Source organism: Pristiophorus japonicus, chromosome 3, assembly GCF_044704955.1.
Source record: "Pristiophorus japonicus isolate sPriJap1 chromosome 3, sPriJap1.hap1, whole genome shotgun sequence".
NCBI lineage: Eukaryota > Metazoa > Chordata > Chondrichthyes > Pristiophoridae > Pristiophorus > Pristiophorus japonicus.
This window is the reverse complement of record NC_091979.1, coordinates 328,402,940-328,430,782: the sequence shown is the minus strand read 5'-3', so window position 1 is coordinate 328,430,782 and position 27,843 is coordinate 328,402,940. Positions and strand designations below refer to the sequence as shown.

General features: G+C 43.3%; 8 non-coding genes across 8 annotated transcripts; all 8 read right to left on the bottom strand.

Annotated features, from left to right (window-relative positions):
• Positions 1 to 1,794: 1,794 nt before the first annotated feature.
• Positions 1,795 to 1,867, bottom strand: trnav-cac (transfer RNA valine (anticodon CAC)). The gene has a single exon. It is a non-coding gene; the product is annotated as a tRNA-Val (tRNA).
• A 2,673-nt stretch (positions 1,868 to 4,540) lies between these two features.
• Positions 4,541 to 4,613, bottom strand: trnav-cac (transfer RNA valine (anticodon CAC)). The gene has a single exon. It is a non-coding gene; the product is annotated as a tRNA-Val (tRNA).
• A 2,672-nt stretch (positions 4,614 to 7,285) lies between these two features.
• Positions 7,286 to 7,358, bottom strand: trnav-cac (transfer RNA valine (anticodon CAC)). The gene has a single exon. It is a non-coding gene; the product is annotated as a tRNA-Val (tRNA).
• A 2,673-nt stretch (positions 7,359 to 10,031) lies between these two features.
• trnav-cac (transfer RNA valine (anticodon CAC)) lies at positions 10,032 to 10,104 on the bottom strand. The gene has a single exon. It is a non-coding gene; the product is annotated as a tRNA-Val (tRNA).
• A 2,671-nt stretch (positions 10,105 to 12,775) lies between these two features.
• trnav-cac (transfer RNA valine (anticodon CAC)) lies at positions 12,776 to 12,848 on the bottom strand. The gene has a single exon. It is a non-coding gene; the product is annotated as a tRNA-Val (tRNA).
• A 2,670-nt stretch (positions 12,849 to 15,518) lies between these two features.
• On the bottom strand, positions 15,519 to 15,591 carry trnav-aac (transfer RNA valine (anticodon AAC)). The gene has a single exon. It is a non-coding gene; the product is annotated as a tRNA-Val (tRNA).
• A 5,398-nt stretch (positions 15,592 to 20,989) lies between these two features.
• On the bottom strand, positions 20,990 to 21,059 carry trnav-aac (transfer RNA valine (anticodon AAC)). The gene has a single exon. It is a non-coding gene; the product is annotated as a tRNA-Val (tRNA).
• Positions 21,060 to 23,736: 2,677 nt separating this feature from the next.
• Positions 23,737 to 23,809, bottom strand: trnav-aac (transfer RNA valine (anticodon AAC)). The gene has a single exon. It is a non-coding gene; the product is annotated as a tRNA-Val (tRNA).
• Between the last annotated feature and the right edge of the window lie 4,034 nt (positions 23,810 to 27,843).

Sequence of the window (27,843 nt, the reverse complement as noted above, 5' to 3'; positions counted from 1 at the left end):
CATCAGTCAATTAATGATGTTTTCCCATGAAGGCAGGAAAACATTTAATGATTATGCATTTTCTAAGTAAAAGCCCATGTGATTCAGGGCGCAGTGGCAAATTGGATCCAAATTTGGCTCACAGGCAGGAAGCAAAGGGTAATGTTTGATGGGTGTTTTTGTGGCTGGAAGGATGTTTCCAGTGGGGTTGCACAGTTTTCAGTGCCAGATCCATTGCTTTTTATGGTATTTATCAATGATCTAAACTTGAATATAAGTGTTATGATTACGAAGTTTTCAGGTGTTATTAAAATAGGCAGTGTGGTTGATAATGAAGAAGAAAGCTGGAGACTCCAGGAAGATATCAATCAACTGATAAGTGGGTAGAGCAGTGGCAAATTGAATTTAAACCAGAGATGTGAGAGATCGCGCATTTGTGGAGGTCTAACAAGGAAAGAGAATACACATCAACTGGTATGACATTGAGAAGTGCAGAGGAACAAAGGTAACTGGGATTGCTTGTCCACAGATCCCTGAAGGTAGCTGGCCAGTTGGAAAAGTTGGTTAAGAAGTCATATGGAATGGTTGCATTTATTGGCAGAAGCAAGGAACAGAACAGCAAGTGGGTTATGCTAGAACTGTATAAAATTCTGGTTAGGCCACAGCTGGAGTACTGCGTGCAGTTCTAGTCACCGCATTGAAGGAAGGACGTGAATACGCTGGAGAGGGTACAGAGGAGCTTTACGTAGTTGTTGCCGGCAGTGGAGCAACTTTGCTATGAGGACAGATTGGATAGGATGGGTTTGTTTTCCTTGGAACAGAGGAGGCTGATGGGCGACAGTATTGAGGTGTATAAAAATAGGAGGGGCCTAGATATTGTTGTTTAAAAGGGTCTATTTCACATAGCGGAGTGGTCAACAACCAGGCTGCATAATTTAAAAGTAATTAGTGTAAGGGTTAAAGAGGATTTGAAGTGAACATTCTGCATGCAGATGTTTGTGGGGGTCTCAAACTCACTGCCTGAAAGTGTGGTGCAGGCAGAAACCCTCACCACATTTAACAAGTTCTTAGATGTGCACATGAAATGCAATAAGGTGCAGGGGGACACACCTAAAACTGGGCATTTGTTGGCCGGTGCAGATACGATGGGCTTAAATGACTCCTTCCATGCTGTAAACCTCTATGATTATATAATTATCGGTTAGGATTACTTTCATAATGCAAAACGTGGCAATCAGATAATTAATGGTGTTTCCAGTGAAGAAGTGTTCGTGCAAGCTGGGGCTCGAACTCAGGAAGCTGAGATGAAGCATCTTATGAGGCTGCTGTTCGGTGTACGGGGGGCGTTGTCTCGAACGGTGGCATTTTGCAGCCCAGTGAAGGGCGGTAAACCGCTGTTTGATGCTGCATTCTCCGCTTTCCGCCGGCAACGGCTGATTGGAGAGTGTGGGAGCGGAAGTTCGGGCTTGTCCCGCCCTCACTCATTCTGGAGCTGGGGAAGAGCGATTAGTCGATGGGTTTGTTTGTGGCTTTAATTTTCTGTTGTGAAGCTTGGTGGCGTGGCAGGATCCTTTAATAATCTCTCACAGCTGACCTGAATGCACGGAATGTGCAGCTTTGAGATATGGTTTCTCCAGCGTCAGGGCTGGAAACGGGAGGGAGTGAGAGACACTGTGAAGAATTTGAGTGTGAACAGAACTGCAGAGAGAAATCAGCAAATGGACCAGCATCGTGAGACACTGCACTCTGTTAATATTGAACCACGAATATGAATGATTTAATTTTAGCTAATCATTAATTAAAACGTTTGCATAATGTTTCCTCCCGGTTTCGAACCAGGGACCTTTCGCGTGTGAGGCGAACGTGATAACCACTACACTACGGAAATGCTGTGGCAGTAGCATTGTTGGGAACATAACCAGAGCTTTAACCTCAACAGCTGGACTACACTGATGGAGCTTGTGTCACGAGAATAGAATGACGGTGCTATATTTAGCAAGGTTGTGAGTGTGGCAGGAATTGATCCCGTGTTTCTCTGCCTTTATACAGAGGAACAGGAGTGGCCATTCCTCAGCAAGTGGTTAAAATCTGGAATACACTGCTCTAAAGGGCGGTGGAGTCAGACTCATTCTTATCTTTCAAAACGAGTTGGATAAGTATCCGAATGAAAAAAATTGCACAGCTGTGTGTAAATGACAGGGGAGTGAGACTTGTTGAGAGTTGGCATGGGCTCGACGGGCTGCAACCATTCCCTTATTCTTTGATTGTATAAGTTAGTGGCACATTTAATAGTGTGCATGTCAGCAGAATATCGAAAGGGACATGGATTCAGTCGGCACAACGAGAGGCATCTGATTCAGAAGATTTGTGTGCACGAAAATTCGGGTTTAATGACTTTAAAAGCATCATTTTTGTTTTGTGAAGATTCGGTCAGTGAAATGTTTGGGAAAAGAATTTTTTGCTTAAAAGGGCTCAGCACTTCATCTTCTTTTTGGCTGTTAGGGTCACACTTCTTTTCGATGGTATTCTTCCAGAATGTATATTTTCTTTGCTGTTTCACAATAACCAGTCCCTTGCACTACAGACTATCTCACTGTTTCCAACGTCCCATGTACATGTTACCAGCAAGGAACATTTTGAAGCAGACTTCTAAAGCACACTGTCCAAAATGGTTTATGGATTCAGAGGTAAAGTGCAGAGCACAGATAAGTTATTCAATTAAGGACTCTCCTTCAGTTAACATTTCTTTAGTTGTGCAAATGAAGATCATCAGTCAATTAATGATGTTTTCCCATGAAGGCAGGATAACATTTAATGATTATGCATTTTCTAAGTAAATGCCCATGTGATTCAGGGCGAAGTGGCATATTGGATCCAAATTTGGCTCAGAGGCAGTAAGCAAAGGGTAATGTTTGATGGGTGTTTTTGTGACTGGAAGGATTATTCCAGTGGGGTTCTGCAGTTTTCAGTGCCAGATCCATTGCTTTTTATGGTATTTATCAATGATCTAAACTTGAATATAGGTGTTATGATTACGAAGTTTTCAGGTGTTATTAAAATAGGCAGTGGGTTGATAATGAAGAAGAAAGCTGGAGACTCCAGGAAGATATCAATCAACAGATAAGAGGGTAGAGCAGTGGCAAATTGAATTTAATCCAGAGATGTTAGTGATAGCGCATTTGTGGAGGGCTAACAAGGAAAGGGAATATACCTCAACTGGTATGACATTGAGAAGTGTAGAGGAACAAAGGAAACTGGGATTGCTTGTCCACAGATCCCTGAAGGTAGCTGGCCAGTTGGAAAAGTTGGTTAAGAAGTCATATGGAATGGTAGCATTTATTGGCAGAAGCAAGGAACAGAACAGCAAGTGGGTTATGCTAGAACTGTATAAAATTCTTGTTAGGCCACAGCTGGAGTACTGCGTGCAGTTCTAGTCACCGCATTGAAGGAAGGACGTGAATACGCTGGAGAGGGTACAGAGGAGATTTACGTAGTTGTTGCCGGGAGTGGAGCAACTTTGCTATGAGGACAGATTGGATAGGATGGGTTTATTTTCCATGGAACAGAGGAGGCTGATGGGCGACAGTATTGAGGTGTATAAAAATAGGAGGGGCCTAGATATTGTTGTTTAAAAGGGCCTATTTCACATAGCGGAGTAGTCAACAACCAGGCTGCATAATTTCAAAGTAATTAGTGTAAGGGTTAAAGGGGATTTGAAGTGAACATTCTGCATGCAGATGATTGTGGGGGTCTCAAACTCACTGCCTGAAAGTGTGGTGCAGGCAGAAACCCTCACCACATTTAACAAGTTCTTAGATGTGCACATGAAATGCAATAAGTTGCAGGGGGACACACCTAAAACTGGGCATTTGTTGGCCGGTGCAGATACGATGGGCTTAAATGACTCCTTCCATGCTGCAAACCTCTATGATTATATAATTATCGGTTAGGATTACTTTCATGATGCAAAACGTGGCAACCAGATAATTAATGGTGTTTCCAGTGAAGAAGTGTTCGTGCAAGCTGGGGCTCGAACTCAGGAAGCTGAGATGAAGCATCTTATGAGGCTGCTGTTCGGTGTACGGGGAGCGTTGTCTCGAACGGTGGCATTTTGCAGCCCACTGAAGGGCGGTAAACCGCTGTTTGATGCTGCATTCTCCGCTTTCCGCCGGCAGCGGCTGATTGGAGAGTGTGGGAGCGGAAGTTAGGGCTTGTCCCGCCCTCACTCATTCTGGAGCTGGGGAAGAGCGATTAGTCGATGGGTTTGTTTGTGGCTTTAATTTTCTGTTGTGAAGCTTGGTGGCGTGGCAGGATCCTTTAATAAAAGCTGACAGCTGACCTGAATGCACGGAATGTGCAGCTTTGAGATATGGTTTCTCCAGCGTCAGGGCTGGAAACGGGAGGGAGTGAGAGACACTGTGAAGAATTTGAGTGTGAACAGAACGGCAGAGAGAAATCAGCAAATGGACCAGCATCGTGAGACACTGCACTCTGTTAATATTGAACCACTAATATGAATGATTTAATTTTATCTAATCATTAATTGAACACGTTTGCATAATGTTTCCGCCCGGTTTCGAACCGGGGACCTTTCGCGTGTGAGGCGAACGTGATAACCACTACACTACGGAAACGCTGTGGCAGTAGCATTGTTGGGAACATAACCAGAGCTTTAACCTCAACAGCTGGACTACACTTTGGAGCTTGTGTCACGAGAATAGAATGACGGTGCGAAATTTAGCAAGGTTGTGAGTGTGGCAGGAATTGATCCCGTGTTTCTCTGCCTTTATACATCGGAACAGGAGTGGCCATTCCTCAGCAAGTGGTTAAAATCTGGAATACACTGCTCTAAAGGGCGGTGGAGTCACACTCATTCTTATCTTTCAAAACGAGTTGGATAAACATCCGAATGAAAAAAATTGCACAGCTGTGTGTAAATGACAGGGGAGTGAGACTTGTTGAGAGTTGGCATGGGCTCGACGGGCTGCAACCATTCCCTTATTCTTTGATTGTATAAGTTAGTGGCACATTTAATAGTGTGCATGTCAGCAGAATATTGAAAGGCGACATGGATTCAGTCGGCACAACGAGAGGCATCTGATTCAGAAGATTTGGGTGCACGAAAATTCGGGTTTAATGACTTTAAAAGCATCATGTTTGTTTTGTGAAGATTCGGTCAGAAAAATGTTTGGGAAAAGAATTTTTTGCTGAAAAGGGCTCAGCACTTCATCTTCTTTTTGGCTGTTAGGGTCACACTTCTTTTCGATGGTATTCTTCCAGACTGTATATTTTCTTTGCTGTTTCACAATAACCAGTCCCTTGCACTACAGTCTATCTCACTGTTTCCAACGTCCCATGTACATGTTACCAGCAAGGAACATTTTGAAGCAGACTTCTAAAGCACACTGTCCAATATCGTTTATGGATTCAGAGGTAAAGTGCAGAGCACAGATAAGTTATTCAATTAAGGACTCTCCTTCAGTTAACATTTCTTTAGTTGTGCAAATGAAGATCATCAGTCAATTAATGATGTTTTCCCATGAAGGCAGGATAACATTTAATGATTATGCATTTTCTAAGTAAATGCCCATGTGATTCAGGGCGAAGTGGCATATTGGATCCAAATTTGGCTCAGAGGCAGTAAGCAAAGGGTAATTTTTGATGGTTGTTTTTGTGACTGGAAGGATGATTCCAGTGGGGTTCCGCAGTTTTCAGTGCCAGATCCATTGCTTTTTATGGTATTTATCAATGATCTAAACTTGAATATAGGTGTTATGATTACGAAGTTTTCAGGTGTTATTAAAATAGGCAGTGGGTTGATAATGAAGAAGAAAGCTGGAGACTCCAGGAAGATATCAATCAACTGATAAGGGGGCAGAGCAGTGGCAAATGGAATTTAATCCAGAGATGTGAGAGATCGCGCATTTGTGGAGGGCGAACAAGGAAAGGGAATACACATCAACTGGTATGACATTGAGAAGTGTAGAGGATAAAGGTAACTGGGATTGCTTGTCCACAGATCCCCGAAGGTAGCTGGCCAGTTGGAAAAGTTGGTTAAGAAGTCATATGGAATGGTTGCATTTATTGGCAGAAGCAAGGAACAGAACAGCAAGTGGTTTATGCTAGAACTGTATAAAATTCTGGTTAGGCCAAAGCTGGAGTACTGCGTGCAGTTCTAGTCACCGCATTGAAGGAAGGACGTGAATACGCTGGAGAGGGTACAGAGGAGCTTTACGTAGTTGTTGCCAGCAGTGGAGCAACTTTGCTATGAGGACAGATTGGATAGGATGGGTTTGTTTTCCTTGGAACAGAGGAGGCTGATGGGCGACAGTATTGAGGTGTATAAAAATAGGAGGGGCCTAGATATTGTTGTTTAAAAGGGTCTATTTCACATAGCGGAGTGGTCAACAACCAGGCTGCATAATTTAAAAGTAATTAGTGTAAGGGTTAAAGGGGTTTTGAAGTGAACATTCTGCTTGCAGATGTTTGTGGGGGTCTCAAACTCACTGCCTGAAAGTGTGGTGCAGGCAGAAACCCTCACCACATTTAACAAGTTCTTAGATGTGCACATGAAATGCAATAAGGTGCAGGGGGACACACCTAAAACTGGGCATTTGTTGGCCGGTGCAGATACGATGGGCTTAAATGACTCCTTCCATGCTGTAAACCTCTATGATTATATAATTATCGGTTAGGATTACTTTCATGATGCAAAACGTGGCAATCAGATAATTAATGGTGTTTCCAGTGAAGAAGTGTTCGTGCAAGCTGGGGCTCGAACTCAGGAAGCTGAGATGAAGCATCTTATGAGGCTGCTGTTCGGTGTACGGGGAGCGTTGTCTCGAACGGTGGCATTTTGCAGCCCAGTGAAGGGCGGTAAACCGCTGTTTGATGCTGCATTCTCTGCTTTCCGCCGGCAGCGGCTGATTGGAGAGTGTGGGAGCGGAAGTTAGGGCTTGTCCCGCCCTCACTCATTCTGGAGCTGTGGAAGAGCGATTAGTCGATGGGTTTGTTTGTGGCTTTAATTTTCTGTTGTGAAGCTTGGTGGCGTGGCAGGATCCTTTAATAAAAGCTCACAGCTGACCTGAATGCACGGAATGTGCAGCTTTGAGATATGGTTTCTCCAGCGTCAGGGATGGAAACGGGAGGGAGTGAGAGACACTGTGAAGAATTTGAGTGTGAACAGAACTGCAGAGAGAAATCAGCAAATGGACCAGCATCGTGAGACTCTGCACTCTGTTAATATTGAACCACGAATATGAATGATTTAATTTTAGCTAATCATTAATTGAACACGTTTGCATAATGTTTCCGCCCGGTTTCGAGCCGGGGACCTTTCGCGTGTGAGGCGAACGTGATAACCACTACACTACGGAAATGCTGTGGCAGCAGCATTGTTGGGAACATAACCAGAGCTTTAACCTCAACAGCTGGACTACACTTATGGAGCTTGTGTCACGAGAATAGAATGACGGTGCGAAATTTAGCAAGGTTGTGAGTGTGGCAGGAATTGATCCCGTGTTTCTCTGCCTTTATACAGAGGAACAGGAGTGGCCATTCCTCAGCAAGTGGTTAAAATCTGGAATACACTGCTCTAAAGGGCGGTGGAGTCAGACTCATTCTTATCTTTCAAAACGAGTTGGATAAGTATCCGAAAGAAAAAAATTGCACAGCTGTGTGTAAATGACAGGGGAGTGAGACTTGTTGAGAGTTGGCATGGGCTCGACGGGCTGCAACCATTCCCTTATCCTTTGATTGTATAAGTTAGTGGCACATTTAATAGTGTGCATGTCAGCAGAATATTGAAAGGGACATGGATTCAGTCGGCACAACGAGAGGCATCTGATTCAGAAGATTTGGGTGCACGAAAATTCGGGTTTAATGACTTTAAAAGCATCATTTTTGTTTTGTGAAGATTCGGTCAGAAAAATGCTTGGGAAAAGAATTTTTTGCTGAAAAGGGCTCAGCACTTCATCTTCTTTTTGGCTGTTAGGGTCATACTTCTTTTCGATGGTATTCTTCCAGAATGTATATTTTCTTTGCTGTTTCACAATAACCAGTCCCTTGCACTACAGTCTATCTCACTGTTTCCAACGTCCCATGTACATGTTACCTGCAAGGAACATTTTGAAGCAGACTTCTAAAGCACACTGTCCAAAATGGTTTATGGATTCAGAGGTAAAGTGCAGAGCACAGATAAGTTATTCAATTAAGGACTCTCCTTCAGTTAACATTTCTTTAGTTGTGCAAATGAAGATCATCAGTCAATTAATGATGTTTTCCCATGAAGGCAGGATAACATTTAATGATTATGCATTTTCTAAGTAAATGCCCATGTGATTCAGGGCGAAGTGGCATATTGGATCCAAATTTGGCTCAGAGGCAGTAAGCAAAGGGTAATGTTTGATGGGTGTTTTTGTGACTGGAAGGATGATTCCAGTGGGGTTCCGCAGTTTTCAGTGCCAGATCCATTGCTTTTTATGGTATTTATCAATGATCTAAACTTGAATATAGGTGTTATAATTACGAAGTTTTCAGGTGTTATTAAAATAGGCAGTGGGTTGATAATGAAGAAGAAAGCTGGAGACTCCAGGAAGATATCAATCAACAGATAAGGGGGTAGAGCAGTGGCAAATGGAATTTAATCCAGAAATGTTAGTGATAGCGCATTTGTGGAGGGCTAACAAGGAAAGGGAATACACATCAACTGGTATGACATTGAGAAGTGTAGAGGAACAAAGGTAACTGGCATTGCTTGTCCACAGATCCCTGAAGGTAGCTGGCCAGTTGGAAAAGTTGGTTAAGAAGTCATATGGAATGGTAGCATTTATTGGCAGAAGCAAGGAACAGAACAGCAAGTGGGTTATGCTAGAACTGTATAAAATTCTGGTTAGGCCACAGCTGGAGTACTGCGTGCAGTTCTAGTCACCGCATTGAAGGAAGGACGTGAATACGCTGGAGAGGGTACAGAGGAGATTTACGTAGTTGTTGCCGGGAGTGGAGCAACTTTGCTATGAGGACAGATTGGATAGGATGGGTTTGTTTTCCTTGGAACAGAGGAGGCTGATGGGCGACAGTATTGAGGTGTATAAAAATAGGAGGGGCCTAGATATTGTTGTTTAAAAGGGTCTATTTCACATAGCGGAGTGGTCAACAACCAGGCTGCATAATTTAAAAGTAATTAGTGTAAGGGTTAAAGGGGATTTGAAGTGAACATTCTGCATGCAGATGTTTGTGGGGGTCTCAAACTCACTGCCTGAAAGTGTGGTGCAGGCAGAAACCCTCACCACATTTAACAAGTTCTTAGATGTGCACATGAAATGCAATAAGGTGCAGGGGAACACACCTAAAACTGGGCATTTGTTGGCCGGTGCAGATACGATGGGCTTAAATGACTCCTTCCATGCTGTAAACCTCTATGATTATATAATTATCGGTTAGGATTACTTTCATGATGCAAAACGTGGCAATCAGATAATTAATGGTGTTTCCAGTGAAGAAGTGTTCGTGCAAGCTGGGGCTCGAACTCAGGAAGCTGAGATGAAGCATCTTATGAGGCTGCTGTTCGGTGTACGGGGAGCGTTGTCTCGAACGGTGGCATTTTGCAGCCCAGTGAAGGGCGGTAAACCGCTGTTTGATGCTGCATTCTCCGCTTTCCGCCGGCAGCGGCTGATTGGAGAGTGTGGGAGCGGAAGTTAGGGCTTGTCCCACCCTCACTTATTCTGGAGCTGGGGAAGAGCGATTAGTCGATGGGTTTGTTTGTGGCTTTAATTTTCTGTTGTGAAGCTTGGTGGCGTGGCAGGATCCTTTAATAAAAGCTGACAGCTGACCTGAATGCACGGAATGTGCAGCTTTGAGATATGGTTTCTCCAGCGTCAGGGCTGGAAACGGGAGGGAGTGAGAGACACTGTGAAGAATTTGAGTGTGAACAGAACGGTAGAGAGAAATCAGCAAATTGACCAGCATCGTGAGACACTGCACTCTGTTAATATTGAACCACTAATATGAATGGTTTAATTTTATCTAATCATTAATTGAACACGTTTGCATAATGTTTCCGCCCGGTTTCGAACCGGGGACCTTTCGCGTGTGAAGCGAACGTGATAACCACTACGCTACAGAAATGCTGTGGCAGTAGCATTGTTGGGAACATAACCAGAGCTTTAACCTCAACAGCTGGACTACACTTATGGAGCTTGTGTCACGAGAATAGAATGACGGTGCGAAATTTAGCATGGTTGTGAGTGTGGCAGGAATTGATCCCGTGTTTCTCTGCCTTTATACATAGGAACAGGAGTGGCCATTCCTCAGCAAGTGGTTAAAATCTGGAATACACTGCTCTAAAGGGCGGTGGAGTCAGACTCATTCTTATCTTTCAAAACGAGTTGGATAAGTATCCGAATGAAAAAAATTGCACAGCTGTGTGTAAATGACAGGGGAGTGAGACTTGTTGAGAGTTGGCATGTGCTCGACGGGCTGCAACCATTCCCTTATTCTTTGATTGTATAAGTTAGTGGCACATTTAATAGTGTGCATGTCAGCAGAATATTGAAAGGGACATGGATTCAGTCGGCACAACGAGAGGCATCTGATTCAGAAGATTTGGGTGCACGAAAATTCGGGTTTAATGACTTTAAAAGCATCATTTTTGTTTTGTGAAGATTCGGTCAGAAAAATGTTTGGGAAAAGAATTTTTTGCTGAAAAGGGCTCAGCACTTCATCTTCTTTTTGGCTGTTAGGGTCACACTTCTTTTCGATGGTATTCTTCCAGACTGTATATTTTCTTTGCTGTTTCACAATAACCAGTCCCTTGCACTACAGTCTATCTCACTGTTTCCAACGTCCCATGTACATGTTACCAGCAAGGAACATTTTGAAGCAGACTTCTAAAGCACACTGTCCAATATGGTTTATGGATTCAGAGGTAAAGTGCAGAGCACAGATAAGTTATTCAATTAAGGACTCTCCTTCAGTTAACATTTCTTTAGTTGTGCAAATGAAGATCATCAGTCAATTAATGATGTTTTCCCATGAAGGCAGGATAACATTTAATGATTATGCATTTTCTAAGTAAAAGCCCATGTGATTCAGGGCGAAGTGGCAAATTGGATCCAAATTTGGCTCAGAGGCAGGAAGCAAAGGGTAATGTTTGATGGGTGATTTTGTGACTGGAAGGATGTTTCCAGTGGTGTTCCACAGTTTTCAGTGCCAGATCCATTGCTTTTATGGTATTTATCAATGATCTAAACTTGATTATAGGTGTTATGATCACGAAGTTTTCAGGTGTTTTTAAAATAGGCAGTGGGTTGATAATGAAGAAGAAAGCTGGAGACTACAGGAAGATATCAATCAACTGATAAGGGGGTAGAGCAGTTGCAAATGGAATTTAATCCAGAGATGTGAGAGATCGCGCATTTGTGGAGGGCTAACAAGGAAAGGGAATACACATCAACTGGTATGACATTGAGAAGTGTAGAGGAACAAAGGTAACTGGGATTGCTTGTCCACAGATCCCTGAAGGTAGCTGGCCAGTTGGAAAAGTTGGTTAAGAAGTCATATGGAATGGTTGCATTTATTGGCAGAAGCAAGGAACAGAACAGCAAGTGGTTTATGCTAGAACTGTATAAAATTCTGGTTAGGCCACAGCTGGAGTACTGCGTGCAGTTCTAGTCACCGCATTGAAGGAAGGACGTGAATACGCTGGAGAGGGTACAGAGGAGCTTTACGTAGTTGTTGCCGGCAGTGGAGCAACTTTGCTATGAGGACAGATTGGATAGGATGGGTTTGTTTTCCTTGGAACAGAGGAGGCTGATGGGCGACAGTATTGAGGTGTATAAAAATAGGAAGGGCCTAGATATTGTTGTTTAAAAGGGTCTATTTCACATAGTGGAGTGGTCAACAACCAGGCTGCATAATTTCAAAGTAATTAGTGTAAGGGTTAAAGGGCATTTGAAGTGAACATTCTGCATGCAGATGTTTGTGGGGGTCTCAAACTCACTGCCTGAAAGTGTGGTGCAGGCAGAAACCCTCACCACATTTAACAAGTTCTGAGATGTGCACATGAAATGCAATAAGGTGCAGGGGGACACACCTAAAACTGGGCATTTGTTGGCCGGTGCAGATACGATGGGCTTAAATGACTCCTTCCATGCTGTAAACCTCTATGATTATATAATTATCGGTTAGGATTACTTTCATGATGCAAAACGTGGCATCAGATAATTAATGGTGTTTCCAGTGAAGAAGTGTTCGTGCAAGCTGGGGCTCGAACTCAGGAAGCTGAGATGAAGCATCTTATGAGGTTGCTGTTCGGTGTACGGGGAGCGTTGTCTCGAACGGTGGCATTTTGCAGCCCAGTGAAGGGCGGTAAACCGCTGTTTGATGCTGCATTCTCCGCTTTCCGCCGGCAGCGGCTGATTGGAGAGTCTGGGAGCGGAAGTTAGGGCTTGTCCCTCCCTCACTCATTCTGGAGCTGGGGAAGAGCGATTAGTCGATGGGTTTGTTTGTGGCTTTAATTTTCTGTTGTGAAGCGTGGTGGCGTGGCAGGATCCTTTAATAAAAGCTCACAGCTGACCTGAATGCACGGAATGTGAAGCTTTGAGATATGGTTTCTCCAGCGTCAGGGCTGGAAACGGGAGGGAGTGAGAGACACTGTGAAGAATTTGAGTGTGAACAGAACTGTAGAGAGAAATCAGCAAATGGAACAGCATCGTGAGACACTGCACTCTGTTACCATTGAACCACTAATATGAATGATTTAATTTTATCTTATCATTAATTGAACACGTTTGCATAATGTTTCCGCCCGGTTTCGAACCGGGGACCTTTCGCGTGTGAGGCGAACGTGATAACCACTACACTACGGAAACGCTGTGGCAGTAGCATTGTTGGGAACATAACCAGACCTTTAACCTCAACAGCTGGACGACACTTATGGAGCTTGTGTCACGAGAATAGAATGACGGTGCTATATTTAGCAAGGTTGTGAGTGTGGCAGGAATTGATCCCGTGTTTCTCTGCCTTTATACATAGGAACAGGAGTGGCCATTCCTCAGCAAGTGGTTAAAATCTGGAATACACTGCTCTAAAGGGCGGTGGAGTCAGACTCATTCTTATCTTTCAAAACGAGTTGGATAAGTATCCGAATGAAAAAAATTGCACAGCTGTGTGTAAATGACAGGGGAGTGAGACTTGCTGAGAGTTGGCATGGGCTCGACGGGCTGCAACCATTCCCTTATTCTTTGATTGTATAAGTTAGTGGCACATTTAATAGTGTGCATGTCAGCAGAATATTGAGAGGGACATGGATTCAGTCGGCACAACGAGAGGCATCTGATTCAGAAGATTTGGGTGCACGAAAATTCGGGTTTAATGACTTTAAAAGCATCATTTTTGTTTTGTGAAGATTCGGTCAGAAAAATGTTTGGGAAAAGAATTTTATGCTGAAAAGGGCTCAGCACTTCATCTTCTTTTTGGCTGTTCGGGTCACACTTCTTTTCGATGGTATTCTTCCAGAATGTATATTTTCTTTGCTGTTTCAAAATAACCAGTCCCTTGCACTACAGTCTATCTCACTGTTTCCAACGTCCCATGTACATGTTACCAGCAAGGAACATTTTGAAGCAGACTTCTAAAGCACACTGTCCAATATGGTTTATGGATTCAGAGGTAAAGTGCAGAGCACAGATAAGTTATTCAATTAAGGACTCTCCTTCAGTTAACATTTCTTTAGTTGTGCAAATGAAGATCATCAGTCAATTAATGATGTTTTCCCATGAAGGCAGGATAACATTTAATGATTATGCATTTTCTAAGTAAATGCCCATGTGATTCAGGGCGAAGCGGCATATTGGATCCAAATTTTGCTCAGAGGCAGTTAGCAAAGGGTAATGTTTGATGGGTGTTTTTGTGACTGGAAGGTGATTCCAGTGGGGTTCCGCAGTTTTCAGAGCCAGATCCATTGCTTTTTATGGTATTTATCAATGATCTAAACTTGAATATAGGTGTTATGATTTCGAAGTTTTCAGGTGTTATTAAAATAGGCAGTGGGTTGATAATGAAGAAGAAAGCTGGAGACTCCAGGAAGATATCAATCAACTGATAAGGGGGTAGAGCAGTGGCAAATGGAATTTAATCCAGAGATGTGAGTGATAGCGCATTTGTGGAGGGCTAACAAGGAAAGGGAATACACATCAACTGGTATGACATTGAGAAGTGTAGAGGAACAAAGGTAACTGGGATTGCTTGTCCACAAATCCCTGAATGTAGCTGGCCAGTTGGAAAAGTTGGTTAAGAAGTCATATGGAATGGTAGCCTTTATTGGCAGAAGCAAGGAACAGAACAGCAAGTGGGTTATGCTAGAACTGTATAAAATTCTGGTTCGGCCACAGCTGGAGTACTGCGTGCAGTTCTAGTCACCGCATTGAAGGAAGGACGTGAATACGCTGGAGAGGGTACAGAGGAGATTTACGTAGATGTTGCCGGGAGTGGAGCAACTTTGCTATGAGGACAGATTGGATAGGATGGGTTTGTTTTCCTTGGAACAGAGGAGGCTGATGGGCGACAGCATTGAGGTTTATAAAAATAGGAGGGGCCTAGATATTGTAGATTGAAAGGTTCTATTTCACAGAGTGGAGTGGTCAACAACCAGGCTGCATAATTTAAAAGTAATTAGTGTAAGGGTTAAAGGGGATTTGAAGTGAACATTCTGCAAGCAGATGTTTGTGAGGGTCTCAACTCACTGCCTGAAAGTGTGGTGCAGGCAGAAACCATCACCACATTTAACAAGTTCTTAGATGTGCACATGAAATGCAATAAGGTGCAGGGGTACACGCCTCAAACTGGGCATTTGTTGGCCGGTGCAGATACAATGGGCTTAAATGACTCCTTCCAAGCTGTAAACCTCTATGATTAGAAATTATCGGTTAGGATTACTTTCATGATGCAAAACGTGGCAATCAGATAATTAATGGTGTTTCCAGTGAAGAAGTGTTCGTGCAAGCTGGGGCTCGAACTCAGGAAGGTGAGATGAAGCATCTTATGAGGCTGCTGTTCGGTGTACGGGGAGCGTTGTCTCGAACGGTGGCATTTTGCAGCCCAATGAAGGGCGGCAAACCGCTGTTTGATGCTGCATTTTCCGCTTTCCGCCGGCAGCGGCTGATTGGAGAGTGTTGGAGCGGAAGTTAGGGCTTGTCCCGCTCTCACTCACTCTGGAGCTGGGGAATAGTGATTAGTCGATGGGTTTGTTTGTGGCTTTAATTTTCTGTTGTGAAGCGTGGCGGCATGGCAGGATCCTTTAATAATCTCTCACAGCTGACCTGAATGCACGGAATGTGCAGCTTTGAGATATGGTTTCTCCAGCGTCAGGGCTGGAAACGGGAGGGAGTGAGAGACACTGTGTAGAATTTGAGAGTGTACAGAACTGCAGAGAGAAATCAGCAAATGGAACAGCATCGTGAGACACTGCACTCTGTTAATATTGAACCACTAATATGAATGATTTAATTTTATCTAATCATTAATTGAACACGTTTGCATAATGTTTCCGCCCGGTTTCGGACCGGGAATCTTGCGCGTGTTAGGCGAATGTGATAACCACTACACTACGGAAACGCTGTGGCAGAAAGACAGTGGGGAACTTAACCAGAGCTTTAACCTCAACAGCTGGACTACACTTCTGGAGCTTGTGTCACGAGAATAGAATGACGGTGCGAAATTTAGCAAGGTTCTGAGTGTGGCAGGAATTGATCCCGTGTTTCTCTGCCTTTTTCCATGGGAACAGGAGTGGCCATTCCTCAGCAGGTGGTTAGAATCTGGAATACACTGCTCTAAAGGGCGGTGGAGTCAGACTCAATCTTATCTTTCAAAACGGAGTTGGATTAGTATCCGAATGAAAAAAATTGCACAGCTGTGGGTAAATGACAGGGGAGTGAGACTTGTTGAGAGTTGGCATGGGCTCGACGGGCTGCAACCATTCCCTTATTCTTTGATTCTATAAGTTAGTGGCACATTTAATAGTGTGCATGTCAGCAGAATATTGAAAGGGACATGGATTCAGTCGGCACAACGAGAGGCATCTGATTCAGAAGATTCGGGTGCACGAAAATTCGGGTTTAATGACTTTAAAAGCATCATTTTTGTTTTGTGAAGATTCGGACAGAGAAATGTTTCGGAAAAGAATTTTTTGTTGAAAAGGGCTCAGCACTTCATCTTCTTTTTGGCTGTTAGGTCAACATTTCTTTTCGATGGTATTCTTCGAGATGGATATTTTCTTTGCTGTTTCACAATAACCAATCCCTTGCACTACAGTCTGTCTCACTGTTTCCAACGTCCCATGTAAATGTTACCAGCAAGGAACATTTTGAAACAGACTTCTAAAGCACAGTTTCCAAAATGGTTTATGGATTCAGAGGTAAAGTGCAGAGCACAGATAAGTTATTCAATTAAGGACTCTCCTTCAGTTAACATTTCTTTAGTTGTGCAAATGAAGATCATCAGTCAATTAATGATGTTTTCCCATGAAGGCAGGATAACATTTAATGATTATGCATTTTCTAAGTAAAAGCCCATGTGATTCAGGGCGAAGTGGCAAATTGGATCCAAATTTGGCTCAGAGGCAGGAAGCAAAGGGTAATGTTTGATGGGTGTTTTTGTGACTGGAAGGATGTTTCCAGTGGAGTTCCACAGTTTTCAGTGCCAGATCCATTGCTTTTATGGTATTTATCAATGATCTAAACTTGAATATAGGTGTTATGATTACGAAGTTTTCAGGTGTTATTAAAATAGGCAGTGTGGTTTATAATGAAGAAGAAAGCTGGAGACTCCAGGAAGATATCAATCAACTGATAAGGGGTTAGAGCAGTGGAAAATGGAATTTAATCCAGAGATGTGAGAGATCACGCATTTGTGGAGGGCTAACAAGGAAAGGGAATACAATTCAACTGGTATGACATTGAGAAGTGCAGAGGAACAAAGATAACTGGGATTGCTTGTCCACAGAACCCTGAAGGTAGCTGGCCAGTTGGAAAAGTTGGTTAAGAAGTCATATGGAATGGTTGCATTTATTGGCAGAAGCAAGGAACAGAACAGCAAGTGGGTTATGCTAGAACTGTATAAAATTCTGGTTAGGCCACAGCTGGAGTACTGCGTGCAGTTCTGGTCACCGCATTGAAGGAAGAACGTGAATACGCTGGAGAGGGTACAGAGGAGATTTACGTAGATGTTGCCGGGAGTGGAGCAACATTGCTATGAGGACAGATTGGACAGGATGGGTTTGTTTTCCTTGGAACACAGGAGGCTGATGGGCGACAGCATTGAGATGTATAAAAATAGGAGGGGCCTAGATATTGTTGATTAAAAGGGTCTATTTCACATAGTGGAGTGGTCAACAACCAGGCTGCATAATTTCAAAGTAATTAGTGTAAGGGTTAAAGGGGATTTGAAGTGAACATTCTGCAAGCAGATGTTTGTGGGGGTCTCAAACTCACTGCCTGAAAGTGTGGTGCAGGCAGAAACCCTCACCACATTTAACAAGTTCTTAGATGTGCACATTAAATGCAATAAGATGAATGGGTACTCACCTAAAACTGGGCATTTGTTGGCCGGTGCAGATACGATGGGCTTAAATGACTCCTTCCATGCTGTAAACATCTATGATTATATAATTATCGGTTAGGATTACTTTCATGATGCAAAACGTGGCAATCAGATAATTAATGGTGTTTCCAGTGAAGAAGTGTTCGTGCAAGCTGGGGCTCGAACTCAGGAAGTTGAGATGAAGCATCTTATGAGGCTGCTGTTTGGTGTACGGGGAGCGTTTTCTCGGACGGTGGCATTTTGCAGCCCAGTGAAGGGTGGTAAACCGCTGTTTGATGTTGCATTCTCCGCTCTCCACCGGCAGCCACTGATTGGAGAGTGTGGGAGCGGAAGTTAGGGCTTGTCCCGCCCTCACTCACTCTGGAGCTGGGGAAGAGCGATTAGTCGATGGGTTTGTTTGTGGCTTTAATTTTCTGTTGTGAAGCGTGGTGGCGTGGCAGGATCCTTTAATAATCTGTCACAGCTGACCTGAATGCACGGAATGTGCAGCTTTGAGATATGGTTTCTCCAGCGTCAGGGCTGGAAACGGGAGGGAGTGAGAGACACTGTGCAGAAGTTGAGTGTGTACAGAACTGCAGAGAGAAATCAGCAAATGGAACAGCATCGTGAGACACTGCACTCTGTTATTATTGAACCACTAATATGAATGATTTAATTTTATCTAATCATAAATTGAACACGTTTGCATAATGTGTCCGCCCGGTTTCGAACCTGGGACCTTTCACGTGTGACGCGAACGTGATAACCACTACACTACGGAAACGCTGTGGCAGAAACACCGTGGGGAACATAACCAGAGCTTTAACCTCAACAGCTGGACTACACTTTTGGAGCTTGTGTCACGATAATAGAATGACGGTGCTATATTTAGCAAGGTTGTGAGTGTGGCAGGAATTGATCGCGTGTTTCTCTGCCTTTATACATGGGAACAGGAGTGGCCATTCCTCAGCAAGTGGTTAGAATCTTGAATACACTGCTCTAAAGGGCGGTGGAGTCAGACTCAATCTTATCTTTCAAACCGAGTTGGATAAGTATCCGAATGAAAGAAATTGCACAGCTTTGGGTAAATGACAGGGGAGTGAGACTTGTTGAGAGTTGGCATGGGCTCGACGGGCTGCAACCATTCCCTTATTCTTTGATTCTATAAGTTGTGGCACATTTAATAGTGTGCATGTCAGCAGCATATTGAAAGGGACATGGATTCAGTCGGCACAACGAGAGGCATCTGATTCAGAAGATTCGGGTGCACGAAAATTCGGGTTTAATGACTTTAAAAGCATAATTTTTGTTTTGTGAAGATTCGGTCAGAGAAATGTTTGGGAAAAGCATTTTTTGCTGAAAAGGGCTCAGCCCTTCATCTTCTTTTTGGCTGTTAGGGCCACACTTCTTTTCGATGGTATTCTTCCAGATTGTATATTTTCTTTGCTGTTTCACAATAACCAGTCCCTTGCACTACAGTCTATCTCATTGTTTCCAACGTCCCATGTACATGTTACCAGCAAGGAACATTTTGAAACAGACTTCTAAAGCACAGTGTCCAAAATGGTTTATGGATTCAGAGGTAAAGTGCAGAGCACAGATAACTTATTCAATTAAGGACTCTCCTTCAGTTAACATTTCTTTAGTTGTGCAAATGAAGATCATCAGTCAATTAATGATGTTTTCCCATGAAGGCAGGATAACATTTAATGATTATGCATTTTCTAAGTAAAAGCCCATGTTATTCAGGGCGAAGTGGCAAATTGGATCCAAATTTGGCTCAGAGGCAGGAAGCAAAGGCTAATGTTTGATGGGTGTTTTTGTGACTGGAAGGATGTTTCCAGTGGGGTTCCACAGTTTTCAGTGCCAGATCCATTGCTTTTTATGGTATTTATCAATGATCTAAACTTGAATATAGATGTTATGATTCCGAAGTTTTCAGGTGTTATTAAAATAGGCAGTGTGGTTGATAATGAAGAAGAAAGCTGGAGACTCCAGGAAGATAACAATCAACTGATAAGGTGGTAGAGCAGTGGAAAATGAGAGATCGCGCATTTGTGGAGGGCAAACAAGGAAAGGGAATACACATCAACTGGTATGACATTGAGAAGTGTAGAGGAACAAAGGTAACTGGGATTGCTTGTCCACAGATCCCTGAAGGTCGCTGACCAGTTGGAAAAGTTGATTAAGAATTCATATGGAATGGTTGCATTTATTGGCAGAAGCAAGGAACAGAACAGCAAGTGGGTTATGCTAGAACTGTATAAAATAGTGGTTAGGCCACAGCTGGAGTTCTGCGTGCAGTTCTGGTCACCGCATTGAAGGAAGAACGTGAATACGCTGGAGAGGGTACAGAGGAGATTTACGTAGATGTTGCCGGGAGTGGAGCAACTTTGCTATGAGGACAGATTGGATAGGATGGGTTTGTTTTCCTTGGAACAGAGGAGGCTGATGGGCGACCGCATTGAGGTGTATAAAAGTAGGAGGGGCCTAGATATTGTTGATTAAAAGGGTCTATTTCACATAGTGGAGTGGTCAACAACCAGGCTGCATAATTTAAAAGTAATTAGTGTAAGGGTTAAAGGGGATTTGAAGTGAACATTCTGCATGCAGATGTTTGTGGGGGTCTCAAACTCACTGCCTAAAAGTGTGGTGCAGGCAGAAACCCTCACCACATTTAACCAGTTCTTAGATGTGCACATGAAATGCAATAAGGTGCAGGGGTACACACCTAAAACTGGGCATTTGTTGGCCGGTGCAGATACTATGGGCGTAAATGACTCTTTCCATGCTGTGAACCTCTATGATGAAATAATTATCGGTTAGGATCACTTTCATGATGCAAAACGTGGCAATCAGATAATTAATGGTGTTTCCAGTGAAGAAGTGTTCGTGCAAGTTGGGGCTCGAACTCAGGAAGCTGAGATGAAGCATCTTATGAGGCTGCTGTTCGGAGCACGGGGAGCGTTGTCTGGAACGGTGGCATTTTGCAGCCCAGTGAAGGGCAGTAAACCGCTGTTTGATGCTGCATTCTCCGCTTTCCGCCGGCAGCGGCTGATTGGAGAGTGTGGGAGCGGAAGTTAGGGCTTGTCCTGCCCTCACTCACTCTGGAGCTGAGGAAGAGCGATTAGTCGATGGGTTTGTTTGTGGCTTTAATTTTCTGTTGTGAAGCGTGGTGGCGTGGCAGGATCCTTTAATAATCTCTCACAGCTGACCTGAATGCACGGAATGTGCAGCTTTGAGATATGGTTTCTCCAGCGTCAGGGCTGGAAACGGGAGGGAGTGAGAGACACTGTGTAGAATTTGAGTGTGAACAGAACTGCAGAGAGAAATCAGCAAATGGAACAGCATCGTGAGACACTGCACTCTGTTAACATTGAACAACTAATCTGAATGATTTAATTGTATCTTATAATTAATTGAACACGTTTGCATAATGTTCAGCCCGGTTTCGAACCGGGGACCTTTCGCGTGTTAGGCGAACGTGATAACCACTACACTACGGAAACGCTGGTGCAGTAACATCGTTGGGAACATAACCAGAGCTTTAACCTCAACAGCTGGACTACACTTCTGGAGCTTGTGTCACGAGAATCGAATTACGGTGCTATATTTAGCAAGGTTGTGAGTGTGGCAGGAATTGATCCCGTGTTTCTCTGCCTTTATACATAGGATCAGGAGTGGCCATTCCTCAGCAAGTGGTTAGAATCTGGAATACACTTCTCTAAAGGGCGGTGGAGTCAGACTCAATCTTATCTTTCAAAACGGAGTTGGATAAGTCTCCAAATGAAAAAAATTGCACAGCTGTGGGTAAATGACAGGGGAGTGAGACTTGTTGAGAGTTGCCATGGGCTCGACGGGCTGCATCCATTCCCTTATTCTTTGATTCTATAAGTTAGTGGCACATTTAATAGTGTGCATGTCAGCAGAATATTGAAAGGGACATGGATTCAGTCGGCACAACGAGAGGCATCTGATTCAGAAGATTCCGGTGCATGAAAATTCGGGTTTAATGACTTCAAAAGCATCATTTTTCTTTTGTGAAGATTCGGTCAGAGAAATGTTTGAAAAATAATTTTTTGCTGAAAAGGGCTCAGCACTTCATCTTCTTTTTGGCTGTTAGGGCCACACTTCTTTTCGATGGTATTCTTCCAGAATGTATATTTTCTTTGCTGTTCCACAATAACCAGTCCCTTGCACTGCAGTCTATCTCACTGTTTCCAACGTCTCATCTACATGTTACCAGCAATGAACATTTTGAAGCAGACTTCTGAAGCAAAGTGTCCAAAATGGTTTATGGATTCAGAGGTAAAGTGCAGAGCACAGATAAGTTATTCAATTAAGGATTCTCCTTCAGATAACATTTCTTTAGTTGTGCAAATGAAGATCATCAGTCAATTAACGATGTTTTCCCATGAAGGCAGGATAACATTTAATGATTATGCATTTTCAAAGTAAAAGCCCATGTGATTCAGGGCGAAGTTGCAAATTGGATCCAAATTTGGCTCAGAGGCAGGAAGCAAAGGGTAATGTTTGATGGGTGTTTTTGTGACTGGAAGGATGTTTCCTGTGTGGTTCCACAGTTTTCAGTGCCAGATCCATTGCTTTTTATGGTATTTATCAATGATCTAAACTTGAATATAGGTGTTATGATTACGAAGTTTTCAGGTGTTATTAAAATAGGCAGTGTGGTTGATAATGAAGAAGAAAGCTGGAGACTCCAGGAAGATATCAATCAACTGATAAGGGGGTAGAGCAGTGGCAAACTGAATTTAATCCAGAGATGTGAGAGATAGCGCATTTGTGGAGGGCTAACAAGGAAAGGGAATACACATCAACTGGTATGACATTGAGAAGTGTAGAGGAACAAAGGTAACTGGGATTGCTTGTTATCAGATCCCTGAAGGTAGCTGACCAGTTGGTAAAGTTGATTAAGAATTCATATGGAATGGTTGCATTTATTGGCAGAAGCAAGGAACAGAACAGCAAGTGGGTTATGCTCGAACTGTATAAAATTCTGGTTAGGCCACAGCTGGAGTTCTGCGTGCAGTTCTGGTCACCGCATTGAAGGAAGAACGTGAATACGCTGGAGAGGGTACAGAGGAGATTTACGTAGATGTTGCCGGGAGTGGAGCAACTTTGCTATGAGGACAGATTGGATAGGATGGGTTTGTTTTCCTTGGAACAGAGGAAGCTGATGGGCGACCGCATTGAGGTGTATAAAAATAGGAGGGGCCTAGATATTGTTGATTAAAAGGGTCTATTTCACATAGTGGAGTGGTCAACAACCAGGCTGCATAATTTAAAAGTAATTAGTGTAAGGATTAAAGGGGATTTGAAGTGAACATTCTGCATGCAGATGTTTGTGGGGGTCTCAAACTCACTGCCTGAAAGTGTGGTGCAGGCAGAAACCCTCACCACATTTAACCAGTTCGTAGATGTGCACATGAAATGCAATAAGGTGCAGGGGTACACACCTAAAACTGGGCATTTGTTGGCCGGTGCAGATACGATGGGCGTAAATGACTCTTTCCATGCTGTAAACCTCTATGATTATATAATTATCGGTTAGGATTACTTTCATGATGCAAAACGTGGCAATCAGATAATTAATGCTGTTTCTAGTGAAGAAGTGTTCGTGCAAGCTGGGGCTCGAACTCAGGAAGCTGAGATGAAGCATCTTATGAGGCTGCTGTTCGGAGCACGGGGAGCGTTGTCTGGAACGGTGGCATTTTGCAGCCCAGTGAAGGGCGGTAAACCGCTGTTTGATGCTGCATTCTCCGCTTTCCGCCGGCAGCGGCTGATTGGAGAGTGTGGGAGCGGAAGTTAGGGCTTGTCCCGCCCTCACTCACTCTGGAGCTGAGGAAGAGCGATTAGTCGATGGGTTTGTTTGTGGCTTTAATTTTCTGTTGTGAAGCGTGGTGGCGTGGCAGGATCCTTTAATAATCTCTCACAGCTGACCTGAATGCACGGAATGTGCAGCTTTGAGATATGGTTTCTCCAGCGTCAGGATTGGAAACGGGAGGGAGTGAGAGACACTGTGTAGAATTTGAGTGTGAACAGAACTGTAGAGAGAAATCAGCAAATGGAATAGCATCGTGAGACACTGCACTCTTTTAACATTGAACCACTAATCTGAATGATTTATTTTTATCTTATAATTAATTGAACACGTTTGCATAATGTTTCCGCCCGGTTTCGAACAGGGGACCTTTCGCGTGTTAGGCGAACGTGATAACCACTACACTACGGAAACGCTGGTGCAGTAACATCGTTGGGAACACAACCAGAGCTTTAATCTCAACAGCTGGACCACACTTCTGGAGCTTGTGTCACGAGAATCGAATAACGGTGCTATATTTAGCAAGGTTGTGAGTGTGGCAGGAATTGATCCCGTGTTTCTCTGCCTTTATACATAGGAACAGGAGTGGCCATTCCTCAGCAAGTGGTTAGAATCTGGAATACACTTCTCTAAAGGGCGGTGGAGTCAGACTCAATCTTATCTTTCAAAACGGAGTTGGATAAGTATCCGAATGAAAAAAATTGCACAGCTGTGGGTAAATGACAGGGGAGTGAGACTTGTTGAGAGTTGGCATGGGCTCGACGGGCTGCATCCATTCCCTTATTCTTTGATTCTATAAGTTAGTGGCACATTTAATAGTGTGCATGTCAGCAGAATATTGAAAGGGACATGGATTCAGTCGGCACAACGAGAGGCATCTGATTCAGAAGATTCCGGTGCATGAAAATTCGGGTTTAATGACTTTAAAAGCATCATTTTTCTTTTGTGAAGATTCGGTCAGAGAAATGTTTGAAAAAGAATTTTTTGCTGAAAAGGGCTCAGCACTTCATCTTCTTTTTGGCTGTTAGGGCCACACTTCTTTTCGATGGTATTCTTCCAGAATGTATATTTTCTTTGCTGTTTCACATTAACCAGTCCCTTGCACTGCAGTCTATCTCACTGTTTCCAACGTCTCATGTATATGTTTCCAGCAATGAACATTTTGAAGCAGACTTCTAAATCACAGTGTCCAAAATGGTTTATGGATTCACAGGTAAAGTGCAGAGCACAGATAAGTTATTCAATTAAGAATTCTCCTTCAGATAACATTTCTTTAGTTGTGCAAATGAAGATCATCAGTCAATTAATGATGTTTTCCCATGAAGGCAGGATAACATTTAATGATTATGCATTTTCTAAGTAAAAGCCCATGTGATTCAGGGCGAAGTGGCAAATTGGATCCAAATTTGGCTCAGAGGCAGGAAGCAAAGGGTAATGTTTGATGGGTGTTTTTGTGACTGGAAGGATGTTTCCAGTGTGGTTCCACAGTTTTCAGTGCCAGATCCATTGCTTTTTGTGGTATTTATCAATGATCTAAACTTGAATATAGGTGTTATGATTACGAAGTTTTCAGGTGTTATTAAAATAGGCAGTGTGGTTGATAATGAAGAAGAAAGCTGGAGACTCCAGGAAGATATCAATCAACTGATAAGGGGGTAGAGCAGTGGCAAATTGAATTTAAACCAGAGATGTGAGAGATCGCGCATTTGTGGAGGGCTAACAAGGAAAGGGAATACACATCAATTGGTATGACATTGAGAAGTGTAGAGGAACAAAGGTAACTGGGATTGCTTGTCCACAGATCCCTGAAGGTAGCTGGCCAGTTGGAAAAGTTGGTTAAGAAGTCATATGGAATGATTGCATTTATTGGCAGAAGCAAGGAAGAGTACAGCAAGTGGGTTATGCTAGAACTGTATAAAATTCTGGTTAGGCCACAGCTGGAGTACTGCGTGCAGTTCTGTTCACCGCATTGATGGAAGAACGTGAATACGCTGGAGAGGGTACAGAGGAGATTTACGTAGATGTTGCCGGGAGTGGAGCAACTTTGCTATGAGGACAGATTGGATAGGATGGGTTTGTTTTCCTTGGAACAGAGGAGGCTGATGGGCGACAGCATTGAGGTGTATAAAAATAGGAGGGGCCTAGATATTGTTGATTAAAAGGGTCTATTTCACATAGTGGAGTGGTCAACAACCAGGCTGCATAATTTAAAAGTAATTAGTGTAAGGGTTAAAGGGGATTTGAAGTGAACATTCTGCATGCAGATGTTTGTGGGGGTCTCAAACTCACTGCCTGAAAGTGTGGTGCAGGCAGAAACCCTCACCACATTTAACCAGTTCTTAGATGTGCACATGAAATGCAATAAGGTGCAGGGGTACACACCTAAAACTGGGCATTTGTTGGCCGGTGCAGATACGATGGGCTTAAATGACTCCTTCCATGCTGTAAACCTCTATGATTATATAATTATCGGTTAGGATTACTTTCATGATGCAAAAAGTGGCAATCAGATAATTAATGGCGTTTCCAGTGAAGAAGTGTTCGTGCAAGCTGGGGCTCGAACTCAGGAAGCTGAGATCAAGCATCTTGTGAGGCTGTTGTTCGGAGCAGGTGGAGCGTTCTCTCGAACGCTGGCATTTTGCAGCCCAGTGAAGAGCGGTAAAGCGCTGTTTGATGCTGCATTCTCCGCTTTCCGCCGGCAGCGGCTGATTGGAGAGTGTGGGAGCGGAAGTTAGGGCTTGTCCCGCCCTCACTCACTCTGGAGCTGGGAAAGAGCGATTAGTCGATGGGTTTGTTTGTGGCTTTAATTTTCTGTTGTGAAGCGTGGTGGCGTGGCAGGATCCTTTAATAATCTCTCACAGCTGACCTGAATGCACGGAATGTGCAGCTTTGAGATATGGTTTCTCCAGCGTCAGGGCTGGAAACGGGAGGGAGTGAGAGACACTGTGTCGAATTTGAGTGTGAACAGAACTGCAGAGAGAAATCAGCAAATGGAACATCATCGTGAGACACTGCACTCTGTTAACATTGAACCACTAATATGAATGATTTAATTTTATCTTATCATTAATTGAACACGTTTGCATAATGTTCCCGCCCGGTTTCGGAATGGGGACTTTTCGCGTGTGAGGCGAACGTGATAACCACTACACTACGGAAAAGCTGTGGAAGTAACATTGTTGGGAACATAACCAGAGCTTTAACCTCAACAGCTGGACTACACTTCTGGAGCTTGTGTCACGAGAATCGAATGACGGTGCTATATTTAGCAAGGGTGTGAGTGTGGCAGGAATTGATCCCGTGTTTCTCTGCCTTTATACATAGGAACAGGAGTGGCCATTCCTCAGCAAGTGGTTAGAATCTGGAATACACTGCTCCAAAGGGCGGTGGAGTCAGACTCAATCTTATCTTTCAAAACGGAGTTGGATAAGTATCCGAATGAAAAAAATTGCACAGCTGTGGGTAAATGACAGGGGCGTGAGATTTGTTGAGAGTTGGCATGGGCTCGACGGGCTGCATCCATTCCCTTATTCTTTGATTCTATAAGTTAGTTGCACATTTAATAGTGTGCATGTCAGCAGAATATTGAAAGGGACATGGATTCAGTCGGCACAACGAGAGGCATCTGATTCAGAAGATTAGGGTGCACGAAAATTCGGGTTTAATGACTTTAAAAGCATCATTTTTGTTTTGTGAAGATTCGGTCAGAGAAATGTTTGAAAAATAATTTTTTGCTGAAAAGGGCTCAGCACTTCATATTCTTTTTGGCTGTTAGGGCCACACTTCTTTTCGATGGTATTCTTCCAGAATGTATATTTTCTTTGCTGTTTCACAATAACCAGTCCCTTGCACTATAGTCTATCTCACTGTTTCTAACGTCTCATGTACATGTTACCAGCAATGAACATTTTGAAGCAGACTTCTAAAGCACAGTGTCCAAAATGGTTTATGGATTCAGAGGTAAAGTGCAGAGCACAGATAAGTTATTCAATTAAGGACTCTCCTTCAGTTATCATTTCTTTAGTTGTGCAAATGAAGATCATCAGTCAATTAATGATGTTTTCCCATGAAGGCAGGATAACATTTAATGATTATGCATTTTCTAAGTAAAAGCCCATGTGATTCATGGCGAAGTGGCAAATTGGATCCAAATTTGGCTCAGAGGCAGGAAGCAAATGGTAATGTTTGATGGATGTTTTTGTGACTGGAAGGATGTTTCCAGTGGGGTTCCACAGTTTTCAGTGCCAAAACCATTGCTTTTATGGTATTTATCAATGATCTAAACTTGAATATAGGTGTTATGATTACGAAGTTTTCAGGTGTTATTAAAATAGGCAGTGTGGTTGATAATGAAGAAGAAAGCTGGAGACTCCAGGAAGATATCAATCAACTGATAAGGGGGTAGAGCAGTGGCAAATTGAATTTAATCGAGAGATGTGAGAGATCGC